The 27,027-nt window shown below is 48.3% G+C and overlaps 1 long non-coding RNA gene across 1 annotated transcript; it reads right to left on the bottom strand.

Moving 5' to 3' along the window:
- Positions 1-1,176: 1,176 nt before the first annotated feature.
- On the bottom strand, positions 1,177-25,449 carry LOC130272996 (uncharacterized). The gene is made up of 3 exons (XR_008843819.1): positions 25,361-25,449; positions 20,511-20,669; positions 1,177-1,309 (listed from the first exon to the last, which is right to left on the bottom strand). It is a non-coding gene; the product is annotated as an uncharacterized LOC130272996 (long non-coding RNA).
- Between the last annotated feature and the right edge of the window lie 1,578 nt (positions 25,450-27,027).

The following is a 27,027-nucleotide window of genomic DNA, read 5'->3' as shown; positions in this document are numbered from 1 at the left end:
TATGGGGGAGATTTATCAAAACCTGTCCAGAGGAAAAGTTGCCCATAGCAACCAATCAGATCGCTTCTTTAATTTTTAACAAGGCCTTTGCAAAATGAAAGAAGCAATCTGATTGGTTGCTATGGGCAACTTTTCCTTTGCACAGGTTTTGATAAATCTCCTATCTATTCTACTGCCTGTGATGGAGTGGAGTGTGAGAGAGGGAGAATAAAGGATATCCCTTTATGAAAATGGAGGCACATTGAGGTATAGAATAGAATGTTTTGGATCTATTTAGCACATATCTGTTATATATCCCTGTGCTTGCGGCCTACCTGAAACACTTAACCCTAGCTATCAGCAGACTGGATAGGAGTGATTGATAACCAATCACTAGCAACCAAAAGATGCCATAGGGACACAAACACCCACTAAGAACCCCCCTGACTAAAATTTAGCCATTAGTTCCTGATGATGCTCCTGGTGGAGTGAAACATGTTGGCGGGATATTTCTTTGGTTATTAAAATGCACGCACACACCAGCAAGTTTATGTAGACTGTAGCTACCACATACTACAGTAATTGACTAGCATATTGTCATAGCACAACCATGATACCTTTTCTCCCTCTAATTTCTCATTGATATACTAGTATCTATAGCTGTGATTTTAAAGGGGTACTCTGACTCTTAGACATCTTATCCCTTATCCAAAGGATAGGGGATAAGATGCCTGATCTTGCATGCCGCACCCTGATAAAATCAGTCCCCAGAGCGTGTTCGTGAGCCGTGACGTCACAATGCTCCGGCCCTTGTGATCAACAGTAATCAGACCCGGAGCAAACATGCTCCGGGGACTGATTTTATCGGGGTGGGGCGTACAAGATCACTGGGGGTCCTTAGCGGCTGGACCCCAGCGATCAGGCATCTTATCCCCTATCCTTTGGACAGGGGATAAGATGTCTAAGCGCCAGAGTACCCCTTTAATAATCTCATGTCCATCTGATTAATTTGTCTTGCATTTTATTTATGATAATAAAAAGTAAGTTTGAATCAGGTGGGTCAATTGGGCCAATTGGTTTATAGTGATCAAGGCCGATCTGGTCTCAATCCTTTTGGCATTAGAGGTAAATAGAAGCAAAATGTTTTATCCGCATGTATATGCACACAAATGTAAAATAAGAGCTGAGACTGTCTGTTGTTTTCTTAGGTGATAATTTTCCAAGGGAACAGAAATTACCCAGACTTGTAAGTGACCTGGTAAGGGTCCCTGGTCCAAAGTTCTTCCCACTTGTTACAATGTAATATTTCACTTCCAATCATTCCAAATACCTAAGAAGACATAACACATTACTTCACTGCCAGTTTATGTATGTGGCCACATGGCCGCCCACAAGTTTTCCATGCCCTTGACAAGATAAGACCCCCTACAAACAGTAGATGGGAACATTCATATATTGAACCTGATGTGCTAAGGAAAGATAACATATGTGACAGACACAGAGCGCTAGTGCAATTTTTAAGGCAATTTTTTTGATTTAGGGGCTAATGCATTTTATTTTCCAAATGGGTGTAGCTTAGAGGACAATAGTGAATATTGCCATTGGTATGCATCGGCCAGAGGTTAGTAATAATTCCTTGTGGTTACTTTATATAATGATATACGATGCAAAAGAAAGAACGGAGCTCCACTCACCCAATGTATCTTCAACAGATGTTTATTTTTTCTTCATACAATACAAAAGGAGACTTCAGGATAGTTAGAGTGCTGCTGTCATGTCTGTGTAAGTCTGTTTTCACACGCAGCAATTGGTTTTGCTTGTGTGTGAACAGTTTTATGTTCCCCGGTTAGGGAATAATTAAAGCCTTTGGCTTTCTAGTCAATAGGTCCTAGGGTGTGCCTACATAAGATCAGCTCAGCCTAGCTGTGGTGGTGATTGAGATCATTACATATGGACTTCCTAATGTCTTGCTGCTAACTTGCTGGACATGCTGCTATTGAGGTTCTCAGGGATTGTGATTCCTGTCTTGCGTTCAGTGTGAACAGTGTTCTATAATTATATCCTGTTGTATCCATTTTCTGAGTTGTAACTAGGCATCCCTGTTACCTGTCCATGGGGACTCCGTATCTACTGGAGGTTTTCTGAGGGATTGCGATTCCTGTCGTGTGTTCAGTGTGAACAGTGTTCTATAATTAGATCATGTTGTATCTGTTTTTCTAAGTTGTATCTAGGCCTCCCTGTTAACTGTCCATGGGGACTCCGTGTCTACTGGAGGTTTTTTTGAGGGATTGCGATTCCTGTCTTGTGTTCGGTGTGAACAGTGTTCTATAATTATATCCTGTTGTATCTGTTTTCCTGTGTTGTAACTTGGCATCCCTGTTACCTGTCCATGGGGACTCTGTGTCTACTGGAGGTGTTTTGAGGGATTGCGATTATTCCTGTTTAGCGATAGATCCTGTTTACTTGTTCGTGGGGACTCAGAGGGTATTGTTATTCCTGTGTCTACCAGAGGTTTTCTAGGGGATTAAGCTTGTTCCTGTTTGTTCCTTGAGTCTGTTCAGACTCATCCGTTTTCCTGTCTGGTGTTTTGAACTCTGTTTATTAGTTCATGATTTCAGATCTTTGGAGTTTTTGTACATGCACTGATCATGGAGTACATGATCACTTAGCTAGTGTATCCTCTGTGCTTTTCCATTGGTCTATAAGTGTCCTCTGTGCTGCTCACTGATCTGTGTCCTCTGAACTTAATCTGTTATAGAGTTGTATGTTACTGTTATGTTTCTGGTTTGTGACCGACTATTTATTTGTATGTGTTTTTAAGCCCACTGCGCTTTAGTTCAGGGAGGGACCGGCGCTCAGTTGTCAATCCACCGTTTAGAGTGGATCGGCAAGTAGGCAGGGAGAGTGGTTTTAGGGTCAGTTTAGGGCTCACTCTCCCTGTCCCCTGGTCGGTCCCTGACAGCAGCTCCATTTTCTCTTTTACAACATATATCCGTTGCTGAACTATATCCTTTTGGTTGCTGGCACCCCCTTGTATACAGGAGTAATCATCTTGTGGAGAAACTATCTTGTTGAGAGCCTTTTACGGCTCTGGGAGCCCCTCAGAAAAATTATTTTTTGCTGAGTACCCCTACCGAATCTGGCAAGCAAAAAAAAAAAAAAAGGGGGGGGGGGAATCAATGCACAACATCACAACATCAATTTATCTGTTGGCTTTGTAGATTACAGTGCTGCTTTATACAGAGGGGTGTAGAATGGGTGACAGAGGGGTGTAGAATAGTGTACATGGGTGACAGGGGGCATGGGGGGGACAGAGGGGTGTACATGGGTATCAGGGGTGTTGGGGGTGTAGAGGAGTGTACATGGGTGATAGAGGGGTGTTGAGGGGTGTACATGGGTGACAGAGGGGTGTAGAATATTATACATGGGTGACAGATGGTTATGGAAGAGTGTACATGGGTGACAGAGGCTTAGGGGGTGACAGAGGGGTGTACATGGGTAACAGGGGTGTTGGATGTATAGAGGAGTGTACATGGGTGACAGAGGGGTGTTGCAGAGGAAGCAACAAGACCTTGACAGAACCCTAGCTACCAGGATCAAACTTCAAGTCTCTCAAGTCAGTATCAATTTATTGGGTGAAAGCACCACAAGTCCCAACAAGGCAACAGGGCTCCCAAGGGGTTACGCTGCATCCCCTCACTCTGCACTAGACTTAGTGTAATACCATCTGCACCCTGTTTAGTAAAGACAGTTATCCGTAACCTGATGTCGGTGTGTTCATTTACCCCTCCGTGTCTGGCCCAGGAGAAGCTGTCCCCAACCTCGAACCGTGTATAGGATAACGGTGCCCTGGCGTCACAAAGTGATCAGGTATTTCCCTTCACCACTCTTGGTACCGCACTTATATTTTTTTTCCTACCCTGCTTCCCTGCTTAACAACTGCAGCAACATCTGGGGACCTGTCCATTTTTTAAGACAATTGATCCAAGAGAGTGGGTTAAGTATTACTAAAAATTATACCATAACAATGGACAGCAGAATAGTACCTGTTAGTAACAATACTCCAATATGAACTCCATATTAGACACAAGCATAGAAGAAACACCAAGATATTACTCAGGCAATGTTAGACAACATGACAAACATGAAGGTATAATCATTGCTGAAGATTTCTCCATTCGTGTCTTCTAGAAACTTGTTGAACTCCTTAGATTGTGATGGATTAAGCTGCTGCTTTAAGTCATTCCAGATGTTCCGCGTATATTTCCATGTTCCTGTGCGGAGATGACAGCTGTGATTCCAGGGAAGCAGTGCAATGACCCACACGGACTGTTTCTCTAGGAAGTCTTATCACTGTCGTCTGTACATCCATCAACATGACATCATCTTAGAAACCGTAACTCCCATAACATTCTCGCAGTCACAAAATATTCTGGAAGTTGTCTAAAGATCCTTAAGATTACGATGACAGAGACCAGTTTCTTGGCAATGGCACAAGTAAGTTACTCTGGGAACATTAGCTTGATATTCTGATGACTGTACAAAATGTATAGGAAAATGTATGTACAAAAAAAAAGAAGATTTAAAGATGTATTCCGAGAAAAAAAAATCGTTGTCAATTAATCCACTGGACATAGCTAAGCCACATAACTTTTCATATGGCAAAGAGATATCAGAAGTGAGACATCTCAAAAGTTTGATTGGTCGGAGTATGAGTGTCTAGACCTCAAATGATCCGCAGTACGAGCCATGAGGAGTTTATTGAGTTCTCTGTAGGCTCTGTGTCATGTGATCCAAACAGTCTCATAATGGAAGTCTTAGAAATAACCTTATTCCCATAGACACAGAGCGGGGACAGAAGTGCGCTAGGACATATCAATAGTGTTCAGACCATGACCAGTCAGTATAACAAGCCAGGTGAAGTTTGCCTTTAGTGCCTTATCTTCCTGCCCTGTGTCATATGACCGAAAAGATCTCATAGATCTCGCCAACATAGAAACAAAGCAAGGAGAGCATCAGGCTAGGACAGATACTCTTTAAGCCCTACTCATCCCTGTCTTAAAGGAGTAGTTGTCAGGGACCGACTGGGGGACAGGGAGAGTGAGCCCTAAACTAACCCTAAAACCGCTCTCCCTGCCTACTTGCCCATCCACCCTAACCGGAGGCTCGACAACTGGGCACCTGTCCCTTCCTGAACTAAAGTGCTGGGCCCTAATGAAAACACATACCAATAAACAGTCAGTCACTGTTACGCCGAGCGCTCCGAGTCCCCGCTCCTCCCCGGAGCGCTCGCTTCTCTCTCGCTACCGCAGCGCTCCGGGCAGCTCCACTGACCCGGTGCGCTGCGATACCGTCTCCAGCCGGGATGCGATTCGCGATGCGGGTAGCGCCCGCTCGCGATGCGCATCCCGGCTCCCGTACCTGACTCGCTCTCCGTCTGTCCTGTCCCGGCGCGCGCGGCCCCGCTCCCTAGGGCGCGCGCGCGCCGGGTCTCTGCGATTTAAAGGGCCACTGCGCCGCTGATTGGCGCAGTGGTTCCAATTAGTGTGTTCACCTGTGCACTCCCTATTTATACCTCACTTCCCCTTCACTCCCTCGCCGGATCTTGTTGCCATTGTGCCAGTGAAAGCGTTCCTTGTGTGTTCCTAGCCTGTGTTCCAGACCTCCTGCCGTTGCCCCCGACTACGATCCTTGCTGCCTGCCCCGACCTTCTGCTACGTCCGACCTTGCTTCTGTCTACTCCCTTGTACCGCGCCTATCTTCAGCAGTCAGAGAGGTTGAGCCGTTGCTAGTGGATACGACCTGGTCACTACCGCCGCAGCAAGACCATCCCGCTTTGCGGCGGGCTCTGGTGAAAACCAGTAGTGACTTAGAACCGATCCACTAGCACGGTCCACGCCAATCCCTCTCTGGCACAGAGGATCCACTACCTGCCAGCCGGCATCGTGACAGTAGATCCGGCCATGGATCCCGCTGAAGTTCCTCTGCCAGTTGTCGCCGACCTCACCACGGTGGTCGCCCAGCAGTCACAACAGATAGCGCAACAAGGCCAACAGCTGTCTCAACTGACCGTGATGCTACAGCAGCTACTACCACAGCTTCAGCAATCATCTCCTCCGCCAGCTCCTGCACCTCCTCCGCAGCGAGTGGCCGCTTCTTGTCTACGACTATCCTTGCCGGATAAATTTGATGGGGACTCTAAATTCTGCCGTGGCTTTCTTTCCCAATGTTCCCTGCACTTGGAGATGATGTCGGACCAGTTCCCTACTGAAAGGTCTAAGGTGGCTTTCGTAGTCAGCCTTCTGTCTGGAAAAGCTCTGTCATGGGCCACACCGCTCTGGGACCGCAATGACCCCGTCACTGCCTCTATACACTCCTTCTTCTCAGAAATTCGAAGTGTCTTTGAGGAACCTGCCCGAGCCTCTTCTGCTGAGACTGCCCTGTTGAACCTGGTCCAGGGTAATTCTTCCGTTGGCGAGTACGCCGTACAATTCCGTACTCTTGCTTCAGAATTATCCTGGAATAATGAGGCCCTCTGCGCGACCTTTAAAAAAGGCCTATCCAGCAACATTAAAGATGTTCTGGCCGCACGAGAAATCCCTGCTAACCTACATGAACTCATCCATCTTGCCACTCGCATTGACATGCGTTTTTCCGAAAGGCGTCAGGAGCTCCGCCAGGATATGGACTTTGTTCGCACAAGACGTTTTTTCTCCCCGGCTCCTCTCTCCTCTGGTCCCCTGCAATCCGTTCCTGTGCCTCCCGCCGTGGAGGCTATGCAGGTCGACCGGTCTCGCCTGACACCTCAAGAGAGGACACGACGCCGCATGGAGAATCTCTGTCTGTACTGTGCCAGTACCGAACACTTCCTGAAGGATTGTCCTATCCGTCCTCCCCGCCTGGGAAGACGTACGCTGACTCCGCACAAAGGTGAGACAGTCCTTGATGTCTACTCTGCTTCTCCACGTCTTACTGTGCCTGTGCGGATATCTGCCTCTGCCTTCTCCTTCTCTACTATGGCCTTCTTGGATTCCGGATCTGCAGGAAATTTTATTTTGGCCTCTCTCGTCAACAGGTTCAACATCCCAGTGACCAGTCTCGCCAGACCCCTCTACATCAATTGTGTAAACAATGAAAGATTGGACTGTACCATACGTTTCCGCACGGAGCCCCTTCTAATGTGCATCGGACCTCATCACGAGAAGATTGAATTTTTGGTCCTCCCCAATTGCACTTCCGAAATCCTCCTTGGACTACCCTGGCTTCAACTCCATTCCCCAACCCTGGATTGGTCCACTGGGGAGATCAAGAGTTGGGGGCCCTCTTGTTTCAAGGACTGCCTAAAACCGGTTCCCAGTACCCCTTGCCGTGACTCTGTGGTTCCCCCTGTAACCGGTCTCCCTAAGGCCTATATGGACTTTGCGGATGTTTTTTGCAAAAAACAAGCTGAGACTCTACCTCCTCACAGGCCTTATGATTGTCCTATTGACCTCCTCCCGGGCACTACTCCACCCCGGGGCAGAATCTATCCTCTGTCCGCCCCAGAGACTCTTGCTATGTCGGAGTACATCCAGGAAAATTTAAAAAAAGGCTTTATCCGTAAATCCTCCTCTCCTGCCGGAGCCGGATTTTTCTTTGTGTCCAAAAAAGATGGCTCTCTACGCCCTTGCATTGACTACCGCGGTCTTAATAAAATCACGATAAAGAACCGCTACCCCCTACCCCTCATCTCTGAACTCTTTGATCGCCTCCAAGGTGCCCACATCTTTACCAAACTGGACTTAAGAGGTGCTTATAATCTCATCCGCATCAGAGAGGGGGATGAATGGAAAACGGCATTTAACACTAGAGATGGACACTTTGAGTATCTGGTCATGCCCTTTGGCCTGTGCAACGCCCCTGCCGTCTTCCAAGACTTTGTTAATGAAATTTTTCGTGATCTCTTATACTCCTGTGTTGTTGTATATCTAGACGATATCCTGATTTTTTCTGCCAATCTAGAAGAACACCGCCAGCATGTCCGTATGGTTCTTCAGAGACTTCGTGACAATCAACTTTATGCCAAGATAGAGAAATGTCTGTTTGAATGCCAATCTCTTCCTTTCCTAGGATACTTGGTCTCTGGCCAGGGACTACAAATGGATCCAGACAAACTCTCTGCCGTCTTAGATTGGCCACGCCCCTCCGGACTCCGTGCTATCCAACGTTTTTTGGGGTTCGCCAATTATTACAGGCAATTTATTCCACATTTTTCTACCGTTGTGGCCCCTATCGTGGCTTTAACCAAAAAAAATGCCAATCCCAAGTCTTGGCCTCCTCAAGCGGAAGACGCCTTTAAACGGCTCAAGTCTGCCTTTTCTTCGGCTCCCGTGCTCTCCAGACCTGACCCATCTAAACCCTTCCTATTGGAGGTTGATGCCTCCTCTGTAGGAGCTGGAGCGGTCCTTCTACAAAAAAATTCTTCCGGGCATGCTGTTACTTGTGGTTTTTTTTCTAGGACCTTCTCTCCGGCGGAGAGGAACTACTCCATCGGGGATCGAGAGCTTCTAGCCATTAAATTAGCACTTGAGGAATGGAGGCATCTGCTGGAGGGATCAAGATTTCCTGTTATTATTTACACCGATCACAAGAACCTCTCCTATCTCCAGTCTGCCCAACGGCTGAATCCTCGCCAGGCCAGGTGGTCTCTGTTCTTTGCCCGATTTAATTTTGAAATTCACTTTCGGCCTGCCGATAAGAACATTAGGGCCGATGCTCTCTCTCGTTCCTCGGATGCCTCGGAAGTTGAACTCTCTCCACAACACATCATTCCTCCTGACTGCCTGATCTCCACTTCTCCAGCCTCCATCAGGCAAACTCCTCCAGGAAAGACCTTCGTCTCTCCACGCCAACGCCTCGGAATCCTCAAATGGGGTCACTCCTCCCATCTCGCAGGTCATACAGGCATCAAGAAATCTGTGCAACTCATCTCTCGCTTCTATTGGTGGCCGACTCTGGAGACGGATGTCGTGGACTTTGTGCGAGCCTGCACTGTCTGTGCTCGGGATAAGACTCCTCGCCAGAAGCCCGCTGGTTTTCTTCATCCTCTGCCTGTCCCCGAACAGCCTTGGTCTCTGATTGGTATGGATTTTATTACAGACCTACCCCCATCCCGTGGCAACACTGTTGTTTGGGTGGTCGTTGATCGATTCTCCAAGATGGCACATTTCATCCCTCTTCCTGGTCTTCCTTCAGCGCCTCAGTTGGCTAAACAATTTTTTGTACACATTTTTCGTCTTCACGGGTTGCCCACACAAATAGTCTCGGATAGAGGCGTCCAATTCGTGTCAAAATTCTGGAGGGCTCTCTGTAAACAACTCAAGATTAAATTAAACTTTTCTTCTGCATATCATCCTCAATCCAATGGACAAGTAGAAAGAATTAACCAGGTCTTGGGTGATTATTTACGACATTTTGTTTCCTCCCGCCAGGATGATTGGGCAGATCTTCTACCATGGGCCGAATTCTCGTATAACTTTAGAGTCTCTGAATCTTCCTCCAAATCCCCATTTTTCGTGGTGTACGGCCGTCACCCTCTTCCCCCCCTCCCTACTCCCTTGCCCTCTGGTTTGCCCGCTGTAGATGAAGTGACTCGTGATCTTTCCACCATATGGAAAGAGACCCAAGTTTCTCTTTTACAGGCTTCATCTCGCATGAAAAAGTTTGCCGATAAGAAAAGAAGAGCTCCCCCCATTTTTGCTCCCGGAGACAAGGTATGGCTCTCCGCTAAATATGTCCACTTTCGTGTCCCCAGTTACAAACTGGGTCCACGCTATCTTGGTCCCTTCAAAGTCTTGTGCCAAATTAATCCTGTCTCTTACAAACTTCTTCTTCCTCCTTCTCTCCGTATTCCTAATGCCTTTCATGTCTCTCTTCTTAAACCACTCATCATCAACCGTTTCTCTCCCAAATTAGTTTCTCCCACTCCTGTCTCCGGTTCTTCTGACGTCTTCTCAGTGAAAGAGATACTGGCCTCCAAGACGGTCAGAGGAAAAAAGTTCTTTTTGGTGGATTGGGAGGGCTGTGGACCTGAAGAGAGATCCTGGGAACCTGAGGACAACATCCTAGACAAAAGTCTGCTCCTCAGGTTCTCAGGCTCTAAGAAGCGGGGGAGACCCAAGGGGGGGGGGGTACTGTTACGCCGAGCGCTCCGGGTCCCCGCTCCTCCCCGGAGCGCTCGCTTCTCTCTCGCTACCGCAGCGCTCCGGGCAGCTCCACTGACCCGGTGCGCTGCGATACCGTCTCCAGCCGGGATGCGATTCGCGATGCGGGTAGCGCCCGCTCGCGATGCGCATCCCGGCTCCCGTACCTGACTCGCTCTCCGTCTGTCCTGTCCCGGCGCGCGCGGCCCCGCTCCCTAGGGCGCGCGCGCGCCGGGTCTCTGCGATTTAAAGGGCCACTGCGCCGCTGATTGGCGCAGTGGTTCCAATTAGTGTGTTCACCTGTGCACTCCCTATTTATACCTCACTTCCCCTTCACTCCCTCGCCGGATCTTGTTGCCATTGTGCCAGTGAAAGCGTTTCCTTGTGTGTTCCTAGCCTGTGTTCCAGACCTCCTGCCGTTGCCCCCGACTACGATCCTTGCTGCCTGCCCCGACCTTCTGCTACGTCCGACCTTGCTTCTGTCTACTCCCTTGTACCGCGCCTATCTTCAGCAGTCAGAGAGGTTGAGCCGTTGCTAGTGGATACGACCTGGTCACTACCGCCGCAGCAAGACCATCCCGCTTTGCGGCGGGCTCTGGTGAAAACCAGTAGTGACTTAGAACCGATCCACTAGCACGGTCCACGCCAATCCCTCTCTGGCACAGAGGATCCACTACCTGCCAGCCGGCATCGTGACAGTCACAAACCAGAAACATAACAGGAACATACAACTCTATAATATATTAAGTGCAGAGGACACAGATCAGTGAGCAGCACAGAGGACATTATCAGTGGACATCAACAGAGGACACTATAGATCATCGGATATGAACAGAGGACTCAATGGTCGTGAACAGAGGACTCTATAGATCTGTGGTTGTGAACAGAGGACACTATAGATAAATAGTCATGTACAGAACACCAAAGATCTGAAATCAAGAACTAATAAACATAGAGTTAAAAACACCAGACAGGAAAACGGATAAGTCAACAAACTTTAGAAACAGACCGGAATATAGCATAATCCCCCAGAAAGTCCAATAGAAACAAAGTCCCATTGGACCAGAGACAGGGATCTATCGCTAATCAGGAATATACGCATTCCCTATGCAAAACCTCCAGTAGACACGAAGTCCCCATGGACAGGTAAAAGGGATGCCAGATACACAGGATATATTTATAGAACAATGTTCACCCAGAACACAAGACAGAAATCGCAATCCCTTCAGAACACCTCCAGTAGTCAAGGATGTCCCCATGGAGCAGAAACAGGGATGCCTAACAAAAGACACTGTTCACACTGGACACACAAACTGGACACCCTGCTCCACTATAGGAGTAGCCATTAATAATAAATCCAAATAGACTACTAGCCAGTAGCACACTCCACCGAGTTCAGAATGCTGGCCCAGTAGGAAAACAGAAATATAAAACACAGAACTTCACATAAATGGATACAAGAGAAAACACAGTGTGAACAGACACATAGCAGAAAGGATAAATAAATCCTAAAACCGACTAAATAAACACAGCTTAAAACCTACTAAGAGCAAGCCCCATAAACATAGCTAAAACAAGAAAATACAAAGTGCATGCTAAAACAGAGATAGTAGATAAAAGCTCAAATAAGAAGAGTTTCACCCAGCCGCCATTAGCCGCATGTCCAGCATAGCAGCAAGTAAGAATATAATGAGGATAATCACCAGCGCCGAGGCTAGGCTGGGCTGACCATAAATAGACACACCCAAAAGGCTATTGGTTAACAGAGGCTGAAGCTGAAAAGGCCATAGACATTAACTCTTCCCTAACCAGGGAACATAAAATGATTCACACACAGCAAAACTAATAGGCTGTGTGTGAACACCGACCAAGACAGACATGACAGTAGTGCAGTGAAATGCAACTTATCCCCTATCCAAAGGATAGAGGATAAGTTATAGATCGCTTGCGGTCCGACCCATAGGACCCCCCCCCCACGATCTTCTGAATAGGGCCCCGGCAGTCTGCCGGAAGCGGACGGTCCAACCCCTGCAGGAAGCCGTGGGTGACACGCCCCCTCCATGTATCTCTATGAGATGCATGGAAGCGTGTTGGCTGCCGCTCCGTGCTGGAGTTGGCACGCCCCATTCCAGCAGGCTGCTGGGGCCCCGTTCAGGAGATCGCAGGGGGTCCCCGTGGCTCAGGGGGAGAGCATTTAATGCTAGACATCATCAAGCCATAGTAAATGTCCCTTGTGGTCTAGGAAATGGAAGAGGATAATACTGACTGGGGGGTGGGGGGCAGTGGAAGGTTAATTTATTTTTTTACCTGGATCCTCACCTCTTCAGGCTGTAACTTCTGTCTCTTTCGTGCATTGATAATAGAGAGACATGTAGGGAGGGAACAAAGGGGACTGTGCAGCAGTAACTGTATGGCCACAGTTCTCTTTGCGATTGGGCAGAATGATTTTGGCACTGCCTGATCATTATGAAGAGGGTCAGCATTTACTGTGGTGGGGGTGGGGGTCTTGATTGCAAGTGTGACCTCTTAAGCTAGTCATACATTTTCAATAGCTGTAGATCTAACGTTCATTTGGCAGACAGCTAGCTCTCATGACCTCCCCATACACATGGCTTGGATTGGATGATGTCCCCTTTGGGGGTAAACTGCAGCCAGACAGCTCTGGTGGTGGCTTATCTTTCTGATAACAATGGGGTCGGACAGTTAAAATCCAACATGGGTAAATACAATACAAAACATGGGGCTCAAGGTCACGGATATTAAACCAATATATTTTTTATTGTATAAAACAAATGTTCACAGACATATATTAATAATAAATTATAATGTGACCTGTGACTCAGGGCCCTTGTGGGTCATCAGGGTCACTACTTCAACAATGGATATAATAAATATCACGATTCCGGCTGGCAGGAGGTGGATCCTCTGTGCCAGAGAGGGATTGGCGTGGACCGTGCTAGTGGACCGGTTCTAAGTCACTACTGGTGTTCACCAGAGCCCGCCGCAAAGCGGGATGGTCTTGCTGCGGCGGTAGTGACCAGGTCGTATCCACTAGCAACGGCTCAACCTCTCTGACTGCTGAAGATAGGCGCGGTACAAGGGAGTAGACAGAAGCAAGGTCGGACGTAGCAGAAGGTCGGGGCAGGCAGCAAGGATCGTAGTCGGGGGCAACGGCAGGAGGTCTGGAACACAGGCTAGGAACACACAAGGAAACGCTTTCACTGGCACAATGGCAACAAGATCCGGCGAGGGAGTGAAGGGGAAGTGAGGTATAAATAGGGAGTGCACAGGTGAACACACTAATTGGAACCACTGCGCCAATCAGCGGCGCAGTGGCCCTTTAAATCGCAGAGACCCGGCGCGCGCGCGCCCTAGGGAGCGGGGCCGCGCGCGCCGGGACAGGACAGACGGAGAGCGAGTCAGGTACGGGAGCCGGGATGCGCATCGCGAGCGGGCGCTACCCGCATCGCGAATCGCATCCCGTCTGGAGACGGTATCGCAGCGCACCGGGTCAGTGGAGCTGCCCGGAGCGCTGCGGTAGCGAGAGAGAAGCGAGCGCTCCGGGGAGGAGCGGGGACCCGGAGCGCTCGGCGTAACAGTACCCCCCCCCCCTTGGGTCTCCCCCGCTTCTTAGAGCCTGAGAACCTGAGGAGCAGACTTTTGTCTAGGATGTTGTCCTCAGGTTCCCAGGATCTCTCTTCAGGTCCACAGCCCTCCCAATCCACCAAAAAGAACTTTTTTCCTCTGACCGTCTTGGAGGCCAGTATCTCTTTCACTGAGAAGACGTCAGAAGAACCGGAGACAGGAGTGGGAGAAACTAATTTGGGAGAGAAACGGTTGATGATGAGTGGTTTAAGAAGAGAGACATGAAAGGCATTAGGAATACGGAGAGAAGGAGGAAGAAGAAGTTTGTAAGAGACAGGATTAATTTGGCACAAGACTTTGAAGGGACCAAGATAGCGTGGACCCAGTTTGTAACTGGGGACACGAAAGTGGACATATTTAGCGGAGAGCCATACCTTGTCTCCGGGAGCAAAAATGGGGGGAGCTCTTCTTTTCTTATCGGCAAACTTTTTCATGCGAGATGAAGCCTGTAAAAGAGAAACTTGGGTCTCTTTCCATATGGTGGAAAGATCACGAGTCACTTCATCTACAGCGGGCAAACCAGAGGGCAAGGGAGTAGGGAGGGGGGGAAGAGGGTGACGGCCGTACACCACGAAAAATGGGGATTTGGAGGAAGATTCAGAGACTCTAAAGTTATACGAGAATTCGGCCCATGGTAGAAGATCTGCCCAATCATCCTGGCGGGAGGAAACAAAATGTCGTAAATAATCACCCAAGACCTGGTTAATTCTTTCTACTTGTCCATTGGATTGAGGATGATATGCAGAAGAAAAGTTTAATTTAATCTTGAGTTGTTTACAGAGAGCCCTCCAGAATTTTGACACGAATTGGACGCCTCTATCCGAGACTATTTGTGTGGGCAACCCGTGAAGACGAAAAATGTGTACAAAAAATTGTTTAGCCAACTGAGGCGCTGAAGGAAGACCAGGAAGAGGGATGAAATGTGCCATCTTGGAGAATCGATCAACGACCACCCAAACAACAGTGTTGCCACGGGATGGGGGTAGGTCTGTAATAAAATCCATACCAATCAGAGACCAAGGCTGTTCGGGGACAGGCAGAGGATGAAGAAAACCAGCGGGCTTCTGGCGAGGAGTCTTATCCCGAGCACAGACAGTGCAGGCTCGCACAAAGTCCACGACATCCGTCTCCAGAGTCGGCCACCAATAGAAGCGAGAGATGAGTTGCACAGATTTCTTGATGCCTGTATGACCTGCGAGATGGGAGGAGTGACCCCATTTGAGGATTCCGAGGCGTTGGCGTGGAGAGACGAAGGTCTTTCCTGGAGGAGTTTGCCTGATGGAGGCTGGAGAAGTGGAGATCAGGCAGTCAGGAGGAATGATGTGTTGTGGAGAGAGTTCAACTTCCGAGGCATCCGAGGAACGAGAGAGAGCATCGGCCCTAATGTTCTTATCGGCAGGCCGAAAGTGAATTTCAAAATTAAATCGGGCAAAGAACAGAGACCACCTGGCCTGGCGAGGATTCAGCCGTTGGGCAGACTGGAGATAGGAGAGGTTCTTGTGATCGGTGTAAATAATAACAGGAAATCTTGATCCCTCCAGCAGATGCCTCCATTCCTCAAGTGCTAATTTAATGGCTAGAAGCTCTCGATCCCCGATGGAGTAGTTCCTCTCCGCCGGAGAGAAGGTCCTAGAAAAAAAACCACAAGTAACAGCATGCCCGGAAGAATTTTTTTGTAGAAGGACCGCTCCAGCTCCTACAGAGGAGGCATCAACCTCCAATAGGAAGGGTTTAGATGGGTCAGGTCTGGAGAGCACGGGAGCCGAAGAAAAGGCAGACTTGAGCCGTTTAAAGGCGTCTTCCGCTTGAGGAGGCCAAGACTTGGGATTGGCATTTTTTTTGGTTAAAGCCACGATAGGGGCCACAACGGTAGAAAAATGTGGAATAAATTGCCTGTAATAATTGGCGAACCCCAAAAAACGTTGGATAGCACGGAGTCCGGAGGGGCGTGGCCAATCTAAGACGGCAGAGAGTTTGTCTGGATCCATTTGTAGTCCCTGGCCAGAGACCAAGTATCCTAGGAAAGGAAGAGATTGGCATTCAAACAGACATTTCTCTATCTTGGCATAAAGTTGATTGTCACGAAGTCTCTGAAGAACCATACGGACATGCTGGCGGTGTTCTTCTAGATTGGCAGAAAAAATCAGGATATCGTCCAGATATACAACAACACAGGAGTATAAGAGATCACGAAAAATTTCATTAACAAAGTCTTGGAAGACGGCAGGGGCGTTGCACAGGCCAAAGGGCATGACCAGATACTCAAAGTGTCCATCTCTAGTGTTAAATGCCGTTTTCCATTCATCCCCCTCTCTGATGCGGATGAGATTATAAGCACCTCTTAAGTCCAGTTTGGTAAAGATGTGGGCACCTTGGAGGCGATCAAAGAGTTCAGAGATGAGGGGTAGGGGGTAGCGGTTCTTTATCGTGATTTTATTAAGACCGCGGTAGTCAATGCAAGGGCGTAGAGAGCCATCTTTTTTGGACACAAAGAAAAATCCGGCTCCGGCAGGAGAGGAGGATTTACGGATAAAGCCTTTTTTTAAATTTTCCTGGATGTACTCCGACATAGCAAGAGTCTCTGGGGCGGACAGAGGATAGATTCTGCCCCGGGGTGGAGTAGTGCCCGGGAGGAGGTCAATAGGACAATCATAAGGCCTGTGAGGAGGTAGAGTCTCAGCTTGTTTTTTGCAAAAAACATCCGCAAAGTCCATATAGGCCTTAGGGAGACCGGTTACAGGGGGAACCACAGAGTCACGGCAAGGGGTACTGGGAACCGGTTTTAGGCAGTCCTTGAAACAAGAGGGCCCCCAACTCTTGATCTCCCCAGTGGACCAATCCAGGGTTGGGGAATGGAGTTGAAGCCAGGGTAGTCCAAGGAGGATTTCGGAAGTGCAATTGGGGAGGACCAAAAATTCAATCTTCTCGTGATGAGGTCCGATGCACATTAGAAGGGGCTCCGTGCGGAAACGTATGGTACAATCCAATCTTTCATTGTTTACACAATTGATGTAGAGGGGTCTGGCGAGACTGGTCACTGGGATGTTGAACCTGTTGACGAGAGAGGCCAAAATAAAATTTCCTGCAGATCCGGAATCCAAGAAGGCCATAGTAGAGAAGGAGAAGGCAGAGGCAGATATCCGCACAGGCACAGTAAGACGTGGAGAAGCAGAGTAGACATCAAGGACTGTCTCACCTTTGTGCGGAGTCAGCGTACGTCTTTCCAGGCGGGGAGGACGGATAGGACAATCCTTCAGGAAGTGTTCGGTACTGGCACAGTACAGACAGAGATTCTCCATGCGGCGTCGTGTCCTCTCTTGAGGTGTCAGGCGAGACCGGTCGACCTGCATAGCCTCCACGGCGGGAGGCACAGGAACGGATTGCAGGGGACCAGAGGAGAGAGGAGCCGGGGAGAAAAAACGTCTTGTGCGAACAAAGTCCATATCCTGGCGGAGCTCCTGACGCCTTTCGGAAAAACGCATGTCAATGCGAGTGGCAAGATGGATGAGTTCATGTAGGTTAGCAGGGATTTCTCGTGCGGCCAGAACATCTTTAATGTTGCTGGATAGGCCTTTTTTAAAGGTCGCGCAGAGGGCCTCATTATTCCAGGATAATTCTGAAGCAAGAGTACGGAATTGTACGGCGTACTCGCCAACGGAAGAATTACCCTGGACCAGGTTCAACAGGGCAGTCTCAGCAGAAGAGGCTCGGGCAGGTTCCTCAAAGACACTTCGAATTTCTGAGAAGAAGGAGTGTATAGAGGCAGTGACGGGGTCATTGCGGTCCCAGAGCGGTGTGGCCCATGACAGAGCTTTTCCAGACAGAAGGCTGACTACGAAAGCCACCTTAGACCTTTCAGTAGGGAACTGGTCCGACATCATCTCCAAGTGCAGGGAACATTGGGAAAGAAAGCCACGGCAGAATTTAGAGTCCCCATCAAATTTATCCGGCAAGGATAGTCGTAGACCAGAAGCGGCCACTCGCTGCGGAGGAGGTGCAGGAGCTGGCGGAGGAGATGATTGCTGAGGCTGTGGTAGTAGCTGCTGTAGCATCACGGTCAGTTGAGACAGCTGTTGGCCTTGTTGCGCTATCTGTTGTGACTGCTGGGCGACCACCGTGGTGAGGTCGGCGACAACTGGCAGAGGAACTTCAGCGGGATCCATGGCCGGATCTACTGTCACGGTGCCGGCTGGCAGGTAGTGGATCCTCTGTGCCAGAGAGGGATTGGCGTGGACCGTGCTAGTGGATCGGTTCTAAGTCACTACTGGTTTTCACCAGAGCCCGCCGCAAAGCGGGATGGTCTTGCTGCGGCGGTAGTGACCAGGTCGTATCCACTAGCAACGGCTCAACCTCTCTGACTGCTGAAGATAGGCGCGGTACAAGGGAGTAGACAGAAGCAAGGTCGGACGTAGCAGAAGGTCGGGGCAGGCAGCAAGGATCGTAGTCGGGGGCAACGGCAGGAGGTCTGGAACACAGGCTAGGAACACACAAGGAAACGCTTTCACTGGCACAATGGCAACAAGATCCGGCGAGGGAGTGAAGGGGAAGTGAGGTATAAATAGGGAGTGCACAGGTGAACACACTAATTGGAACCACTGCGCCAATCAGCGGCGCAGTGGCCCTTTAAATCGCAGAGACCCGGCGCGCGCGCGCCCTAGGGAGCGGGGCCGCGCGCGCCGGGACAGGACAGACGGAGAGCGAGTCAGGTACGGGAGCCAGGATGCGCATCGCGAGCGGGCGCTACCCGCATCGCGAATCGCATCCCGGCTGGAGATGGTATCGCAGCGCACCGGGTCAGTGGGGCTGCCCGGAGCGCTGCGGTAGCGAGAGAGAAGCGAGCGCTCCGGGGAGGAGCGGGGACCCGGAGCGCTCGGCGTAACATATACTAAAGAGAAATCCAAAAAAGAAATGCATTTCCTCTGATGTCCTGACCACAGTGCTCTCTGCTGACCTCTGCTGTCCATTTTAGGAACTGTCCAGAGCAGCATATGTTTCCTATGGGGATTTTTTCCTGCTCTGGACAGTTCTTAAAATGGACAGAGGTGTCAGCAGAGAGCACTGTGGTCATGACATCAGAGGAAATGCATTTCTTTTTTGCATTTCTCTTTAGTATACAGCCCCTAAAAAGTACTGGAAGGATTAAGATTTTTTTAATAGAAGTGATTTACAAATCTGTTTAACTTTCTGGCACCAGTTGATTTAAAAAGAAAAAGTTTTCCATGGGAGTACCCCTTTAATGATCACACTTCATAACTGGATATAGGGGAGAGGGCTAAATAAAGGGCTCGTCGGAGTGCTGGAAAGACAGCCTAACGCCGACGCTTTAGACCGTGGGCTGAACCTGCAGAAGTCCACATCTTTTGTCTTAAGTGTATGGGCCCCTAAAAACCCTTAAAGGGGTACTCCGGTGTAGATCAATTTTTTTCAAATCAAATGGCTCCAGAAAGTTAAACAGATTTGTAAATGACTTCTCTTAAAAAATCTTAATCCTTCCAGTACTTATCAGCTGCTGTATACTACAGAGGAAATTGAGTTGTTCTTTTCTGTCTGACCACAGTGCTCTCTGCTGACACCCCTAGTAACATAGTTCATAAGGTTGAAAAAACACCAGAATCCATCAAGTTCAACCTATATCCCTAATAAGTCCCTACTGAGTTGATCCAGAGGAGGCAAAAACCCCTCATACTAGAGGTAAAAATTCCTTCCCGACTCCAAATATGGCATCAGAATAAATCCCTGGATCAACGTTCTGTCCCTATAAATCTAATATACATAACCTGTAATGTTATTTCTCTCCAAAAATGCATCCAGACCCCTTTTTGAACTCTCTCACAGAGTTCCCCATGACACCTCCTCCGGGAGAAAATTCCACAGTCTCACTGCTCTTACAGTAAAGAATCCCGTCTGTGCTGGTGTAGAAACCTTCTTTCCTCTAAACGTAGAGGATGCCCCCTTGTTATAGATACAGTCCTGGGTATAAATAGGTCATGGGAGAGATCTCTGTACGGTCCCCTATATATTTATACATAGTTATTAGGTCGCCCCTAAGCCTTCTTTTTTCTAAACTAAATATCTCTAATTCTGCTAATCTTTCTGGGTACTGTAGTCCTCCCTGTGAACCCTATGAACTGTCCAGAGTAGGAGCAAATCCCCATAGCATACCACTCCTGCTCTGGACAGTTCCTGACATGGACAGAGGTGGCAGCAGAGAGCACTGTGGTCAGACAGAATAGAACAACTTAACTTCCTCTGTAGTATAGAGCAGCTGATAAGTACTGGAAGGATTAAGATTTTTTTTTATTTTTTTTAAAGAGGTAATTTACAAATCTGATTAACTTCCTGGCACCAGTTGATTGGAAAAAATAAATAAATAAGTAAAAAATAGTTTTCCTCCAGAGTACCCATTTAAAGCTACAGCATGCCCCGTTCTATGGGCTTTTGGCACTATCTAGTACAGTGGTCTCAAACTGAAGCCCTCCAGATATTTTAAAACTTCAACTCCCATCATGCCCGGACAGCCAACGGCTGTCCGGGCATGATGGGAGTTGAAGTTTTAAAACATCTGGAGGGCCACAGTTTGAGACCACTGATCTAGTAGCATACAGAGTTCCTAGAGACCCGTAATTTGAGCATTAAAAAAACCCCACTAAAAACCTTTTATTAGGATATTAGCAGTATATAGTATACACCACAGACTACACTTACGGTTTCAGGCTCCTTTTATTATTCCGTCCTACGCAAGCCATGGAGTTCACCCTTTGAAACCTGAGCTTCGCTCCTCACCTCCGCCGGGTGGCCTCCGCAATTACTTTAAGTCACAGTATGATTGAAATTTTTTTGCCACCAGATCAACTTTTGTAGACACTGGAAAGATTAAATAAACACCATGAAAAGGAAAAAGTCAGACGCGATCACATAGGAGACGCACTACAAACATAACACAATACCCTGAGAGCCACCATGGGTTTGTCTATCTAGTCTGGGAAAGTTGAGGTGACTTCTGGGGCTTGGTTTCCCCCCATTGAGGAGCCATCACCTTGGCATTAGTGCGGTGTTGCTCTAGCAAAATCGCTGGGAGTAGGGACACTACTGTGGCCTCGGTGTCCAAACAGGTTTTGGCGCGCAGTCTGTGCGCCCGGAGCCCCCTCCAGTCTTAAGACAACAATCTTCTTCTAGGCCTCAAAGTCTCGGGCCATTCCCGGTCATCTACCAGTGTTTGCTTTGGAGCTTTATCAATAAACAAGCAAAAGGATATTGTAGGAAATGATCCGAGACTTAACTTGGGACAGAGATACAATCGGAGCAGAACAAAGGCCCCGTTGCAGGAGATTTCGATAGGAGCAAGGGCCCGGTCCTGTGTTTGCTTTCTCTCTAGGCAAATAAGAAAATAAAACAGGAGATTATGAAGCTTACGATAACAGTGTCCGCTTACAGGAGAATACAAACAATAAGTTTCATGGTGAAAAAATGGGTAAAAATAGACAACGAGGCAGATATGGAGGTAATAAACATATGGCAAAATAGTCAGAAGTGACCAATGCCAGGTAGCTGCTGCCAAGTCACATGAAATCATGGGATAAAAAGGAGGCGAGATGCACAAGACGAGGGCCATACTTTAGCATTGAATAAATCACTGGTTGGACCACACATGGAATGCTGTGTACAGTGTCGGGTGCCTGTGTATACGACATAGCAGAGCCGAGCAATTAGAGTAATTAATGGAATGGTTGGAATGCAACGCCGAGAAAAAACAATAGTACTGTATAGAAAAGATATACAGGGTGGGCCATTTATATGGATTAGAGGTGCACCGAAATGGAAATTTCAGAACCGAAACGAAACTGAAATAAAAAAAAAAAATGTCCGGCCGAAACCGATACCGAAACCGAAAATGACTTCTCCCCGTCTTCTGGTAAAATGCAGCGCTCCGCTCATTAGATTAGATTAGATTCCCCCACATTAGATTGCCAGCTCCCCCACATTAGGTCGGGAGTTCCCCCACATTAATAGGCAGCTCCCCCACATTAGGTCAGCAGCTCCCCCACATTAATAGGCAGCTCCCCAACAATAGTAGGCAGCTCCCCCACAATAGTAGGCAGCTCCCCCACATTAGGTCAGCATTTCCCCCACAATAGTAGGCAGGTTCCCCACAATAGTAGGCAGCTCCCCCACAATATTAGGCAGCTCCCCCCAACAATATTAGGCAGCTCCCCCCACATTTGTAGGCAGCTCCCCCCCCCCCCCCACATTAGGTCAGCATTTCCCCCACAATAGTAGGCAGGTTCCCCACAATAGTAGGCAGCTCCCCCACAATATTAGGCAGCTCCCCCCAACAATATTAGGCAGGTCCCCCCACATTTGTAGGCAGCTCCCCCCCCACATTAGGTCAGCAGTTCCCCCACAATAGTAGGCAGCTTCCCCCCACCCCACAGACATACAGCTTCCAGCCATATACAGTGTATGGCTCCAGGCTGTATGTCTGTACTGCTGCCCCCACAGTGTTCCTGTCACCGCTCCTCCGGCCCAGGGTCACATCTACTGCTATGGCCTATGGACCATAGCAGTAGGTGCCGGGACCGGAGGAGCACTGACCGGAACACTGAACAAGATGACGCGGTCACTTACCAGGCCCCGGCCGGCGCGCGTTCTCCTGCGACGATCCTGCGGTCCTCCTGCGTCTCTATGGTTGTACGCACGGGACGTCCCGTGCCGTGCGTACAACCATAGAGGCGGAGAAGCGAAGGACCGAAGGAGGATCGCGGGAGGACGCCGGGGAATGGTGAGTGACCGGCGGACATCCTTATGTCCTGAAAAGATTTTTCGGGACACAGGGATGTCCGGGATAGGAATACTTCTTTTTATGTGCCTGGGCCGGCTCCCGTGTGTGGCTGCTGGCGGGGGCCGACCAGAGCATATAAAAACTAATACTGTATACTAAAAACCAGGGGGCCTCCAGCTGTTGTGAAACTACAACTCCCAGCATGCCCGGACAGACTTTGCCGGTCCGGGCATGCTGGGAGTTGTAGTTTCACAACAGCTGGAGGCCCCCTGGTTTTTAGTATACAGTATTAGTTTTTATATGCTCTGGCCGGCCCCCGCCTGCAGCCACACACGGGAGCCGGCCCGGGCACATAAAAAGAAGTATTCCTATCCCGGAGAGCGCGCCCCCCCAGATGTTGCGCCCGGTGCGGCCGCCCCCCTCCTGCACCCCCCACGCTACGCCTCTGGCACTGGCAGTGTTTGTAACTTGTGCTGTGGGCGGGGAGGGGAGGTGGGTCATTATCAGCAAATTTTTTTTTGTTTCGGCATTTCCCCGAAATAGCTATTTTCAGCCGATATGTATCGGCCGCCGATATATCGGTGCAACCCTAATATGGATACACCTTAATTAAATGGGAATGGTTGGTGATATTAACTTCCTGTTTGTGGCACATTAGTATATGTGAGGGGGAAAACTTTTCAAGTTGGGTGGTGACCATGGCGGCCATTTTGAAGTCAGCCATTTTGAAGTCGGCCAACTTTAGTTTTTTCAATAGGAAGAGGGTCATGTGACACATCAAACTTATTGGGAATTTCCCAAGAAAAACAATGATGTGCTTGGTTTTAACGTAACTTTATTCTTTCATGAGTTATTTACAAGTTTCTGACCACTTATAAAATGTGTTCAATGTGCTGCCCATTGTGTTGGATTGTCAATACAACCCTCTTCTCTATATACTGCTATATACTACTATATACACCGCAGGAGAAATGCTAGCACAGGCTTCCAGTATCTGTATACACTGCTATATACTACTATATACACCGCAGGAGAAATGCTAGCACAGGCTTCCAGTATCCGTATACACTGCTATATACTACTATAAACACCGCAGGAGAAATGCTAGCACAGGCTTCCGGTATCCGTATACACTGCTATATACTACTATATACACCGCAGGAGAAATGCTAGCACAGGCTTCCAGTATCCGTATACACTGCTATATACTACTATATACACCGCAGGAGAAATGCTAGCACAGGCTTCCAGTATCCGTATACACTGCTATATACTACTATATACACCGCAGGAGAAATGCTAGCACAGGCTTCCAGTATCCGTATACACTGCTATATACTACTATATACACCGCAGGAGAAATGCTAGCACAGGCTTCCAGTATCCGTATACACTGCTATATACTACTATATACACCGCAGGAGAAATGCTAGCACAGGCTTCCAGTATCCGTATACACTGCTATATACTACTATATACACCGCAGGAGAAATGCTAGCACAGGCTTCCAGTATCCGTATACACTGCTATATACTACTATATACACCGCAGGAGAAATGCTACCACAGGCTTCCAGTATCCGTATACACTGCTATATACTATTATATACACCGCAGGAGGAATGCTAGCACAGGCTTCCAGTATCCGTATACACTGCTATATACTACTATATACACCGCAGGAGAAATGCTAGCACAGGCTTCCAGTATCCGTAGTTTCAGGTGCTGAACATCTCGTATCTTCACAGCATAGACAATTGCCTTCAGATGACCCCAAAGATTAAAGTCTCAGGGGGTCAGATCGGGAGACCTTGGGGGCCATTCAACTGGTCCACGACGACCAATCCATTTTCCAGAAAACTGTTCATCTAGGAATGCTCGGACCTGACACCCATATGAGTCAGTGTTTTAGTCAGGGGTAATACACTTTTATGAGCACACTACACTCATTCTCGGGACATGTGCGGCACATGCTCCACTCGACCCCTCAGAAACGAAGGGGGAGATTTATCAAAACACTGTCCAGAGGAAAAGTTGCTAAGTTGCCCATAGCAACCAATCAGATGGCTTCTTTCATTATTCAGAGGCCTTTTCAATAATGAAAGAAGCGATCTGATTGGTTGCTATGGGAAACTCAGCAACTTTTCCTCTGGACCGGTTTTGATAAATCTCCCCCTATATACTGCTCACCCATAAGACAAGGGCCAGATAGAAATTGTGGTACATGTGGTCATCGTGATCAGTATTACGGCAGCAGATCACAAGTGATAAAGGAGGGGTGTACTGTTGTTATAAGTCTCTGTTCCCTGGGGTACACCAGGTGTGATGTGTCTGGTGGGGGCAACAGGGGTGCCCCTAATGTTTATTGCGCACTAATGCAGCCAGACACAGGTTTTGCAAAATAGTAAAACAAGTGTGGTGAGGGCAGATGTTATTACCCTAGGGGCAGATGGCATTAACCCCTTGTATTTGTGACGCCAGGGTGTGGTTAACCTCTGCACCAGTCGAGGTATGGCCGCTGAATCCTGGGCTAGGCGTGGGGCAAATAATCACTCCGATGCCAAGTTACGGAACAACGGCAGCTTTACGGAGGCATACAGATGGAATAGTCCTTACAACTCAGTTAGGCCCAAGGAGATGACCAGTGACTTAGGAGACTTGCAGGCTCCCTGGGACTTGTAGTGGACTTGGCTGAATTATGCAAACCCATGCTGAATTTAGAAAGACTTGACTGACTTTACTAGGACCAACTAGACTTCACCCCTTGTGTAGCTTACCAGGCTTTGATGTTCACCTGTGGGGCACTTTTTGATGGAAGCACGGCTGCGCGGTTAGGCCTTGGATCTCCTCAGGACACCAGACACTCCCAGGTCTTGACTGTACTGCTCCTCAGCAAAGACTGGAACTCAAGAGAGTGAACTAGCTTCTCCCTTGGTTTTTATAGGAGGTCTTTTGGGGAGTCCTATAGGTCACCTCACAAGTCACCTGGTCACTGACACCTTCCCTGGTTACATGACTTGGTAACAACATCTAAAGGCATGTGAACATTATAAAGACATTCTCATATATATCATAAGGCACGTATTAAACATTTGAGAAATATACAATAAGGGTGGACCCAGGGGACACTGCGATAGAGTCCGCCACACATGACAGAAGGGTACAGGAGTACTGGGCCACCACACAAGTCTTTACTTAAATTAACTTTACGGCCTCACCTGGAATATGCCGTTCAGTTTTGGTCGCCTGTCCATAAAAGGGACACTGCGGAGTTGGAAAGGGTGCAGAGACGCGCGACTAAACTAATATGGGGCATGGAACATTTTAGCTACGAGGAGCGATTAAAGGAGTTACAATTGTTTAGTATATAAATAGCCCATACAAAAAATATGGAGAAAAACTGTTCCAGGTTAAACCCCCCCAAAGGACAAGGGGTCACTCCCTCTGTCTGGAGAAGAAAGGTTTAGTCTAAAGGGGCAACACGCCTTCTTTACTATAAGAACTGTGAATTTATGGAACAGTCTACCTCAGGAACTGGTCACAGCAGGAACAATTAACAGCTTTAAAACAGGGTTAGATACATTCCTGGAACAAAATAACATTAATGCTTATGCAGAATTATAAAACAACATTCCTTCCCCTTATCCCCTTACACCCTTCACTTCAATACCCTGGTTGGACTTGATGGACGTATGTCTTTTTTCAACCATACTAACTATGTAACTATGTTTGGTGTCCTGTGCTTCCAGATAGTGATTGGCTGACAACCTAAAGTCAGCTTTAGTTGACAGAACACAGGTCACAAGCCAATAAGGAGCACTGCATCCGTAGCACGAATGTACAAGTGTGGTGGTGCTCACCAGAACTTCCCACAGGCAGCAGCTTGGGTATTTATGGTGAGCCATTCTTGTACAAGAGATCTTTCAGTTGCAGTGTACTGTCATTTCGGCAGTCTATTACACTCTATGGCAGGCTGTAATGGTAGATCTGATGTGGCAGCCACAGAGGCCTTCAAAAGCCCCCTGGCTGCCACGGAAACTAATAAGCACTCAAGCCTCTGGCTATGGAATGGGACAGACTTCTGAGCCCACTCCATACTTCCCTATGTGACAGATATGTTAAAGTAAGAATGGGTTAAAGGGATATTTTGAAGAATATCACGTCTGGCATACGGGAGCGCCAGGTTTTCGCTCCTCCCAGCCAGATCCGGTTCCCATACTGTAAAAACGTAGTGTGTACCCAGCCTGACACAGGGAGGTGCAATGCAGTGGGGGGACCAACATGGAGATAGTGGGCGCAGCAGGGGAGCGAGGGGGTAAGTATAGTTATTCTTCTATTTAACTGCGCCCTGAGCCAGGCAGGCCATGACTAGATTTGTCTAAACTTGTTTCCAAAAAGTCACAGTTGCCCAAGTGCCCTTCACAGGCATTTTTGTAGGCCAGGT

The sequence above is a fragment of the Hyla sarda genome, chromosome 5 (genome assembly GCF_029499605.1).
Source record: "Hyla sarda isolate aHylSar1 chromosome 5, aHylSar1.hap1, whole genome shotgun sequence".
Classification (NCBI taxonomy): Eukaryota; Metazoa; Chordata; class Amphibia; order Anura; family Hylidae; genus Hyla; species Hyla sarda.
The sequence above is the reverse complement of the archived record's forward strand: the minus strand, read 5'-3'. Positions and strand labels throughout refer to the sequence as shown.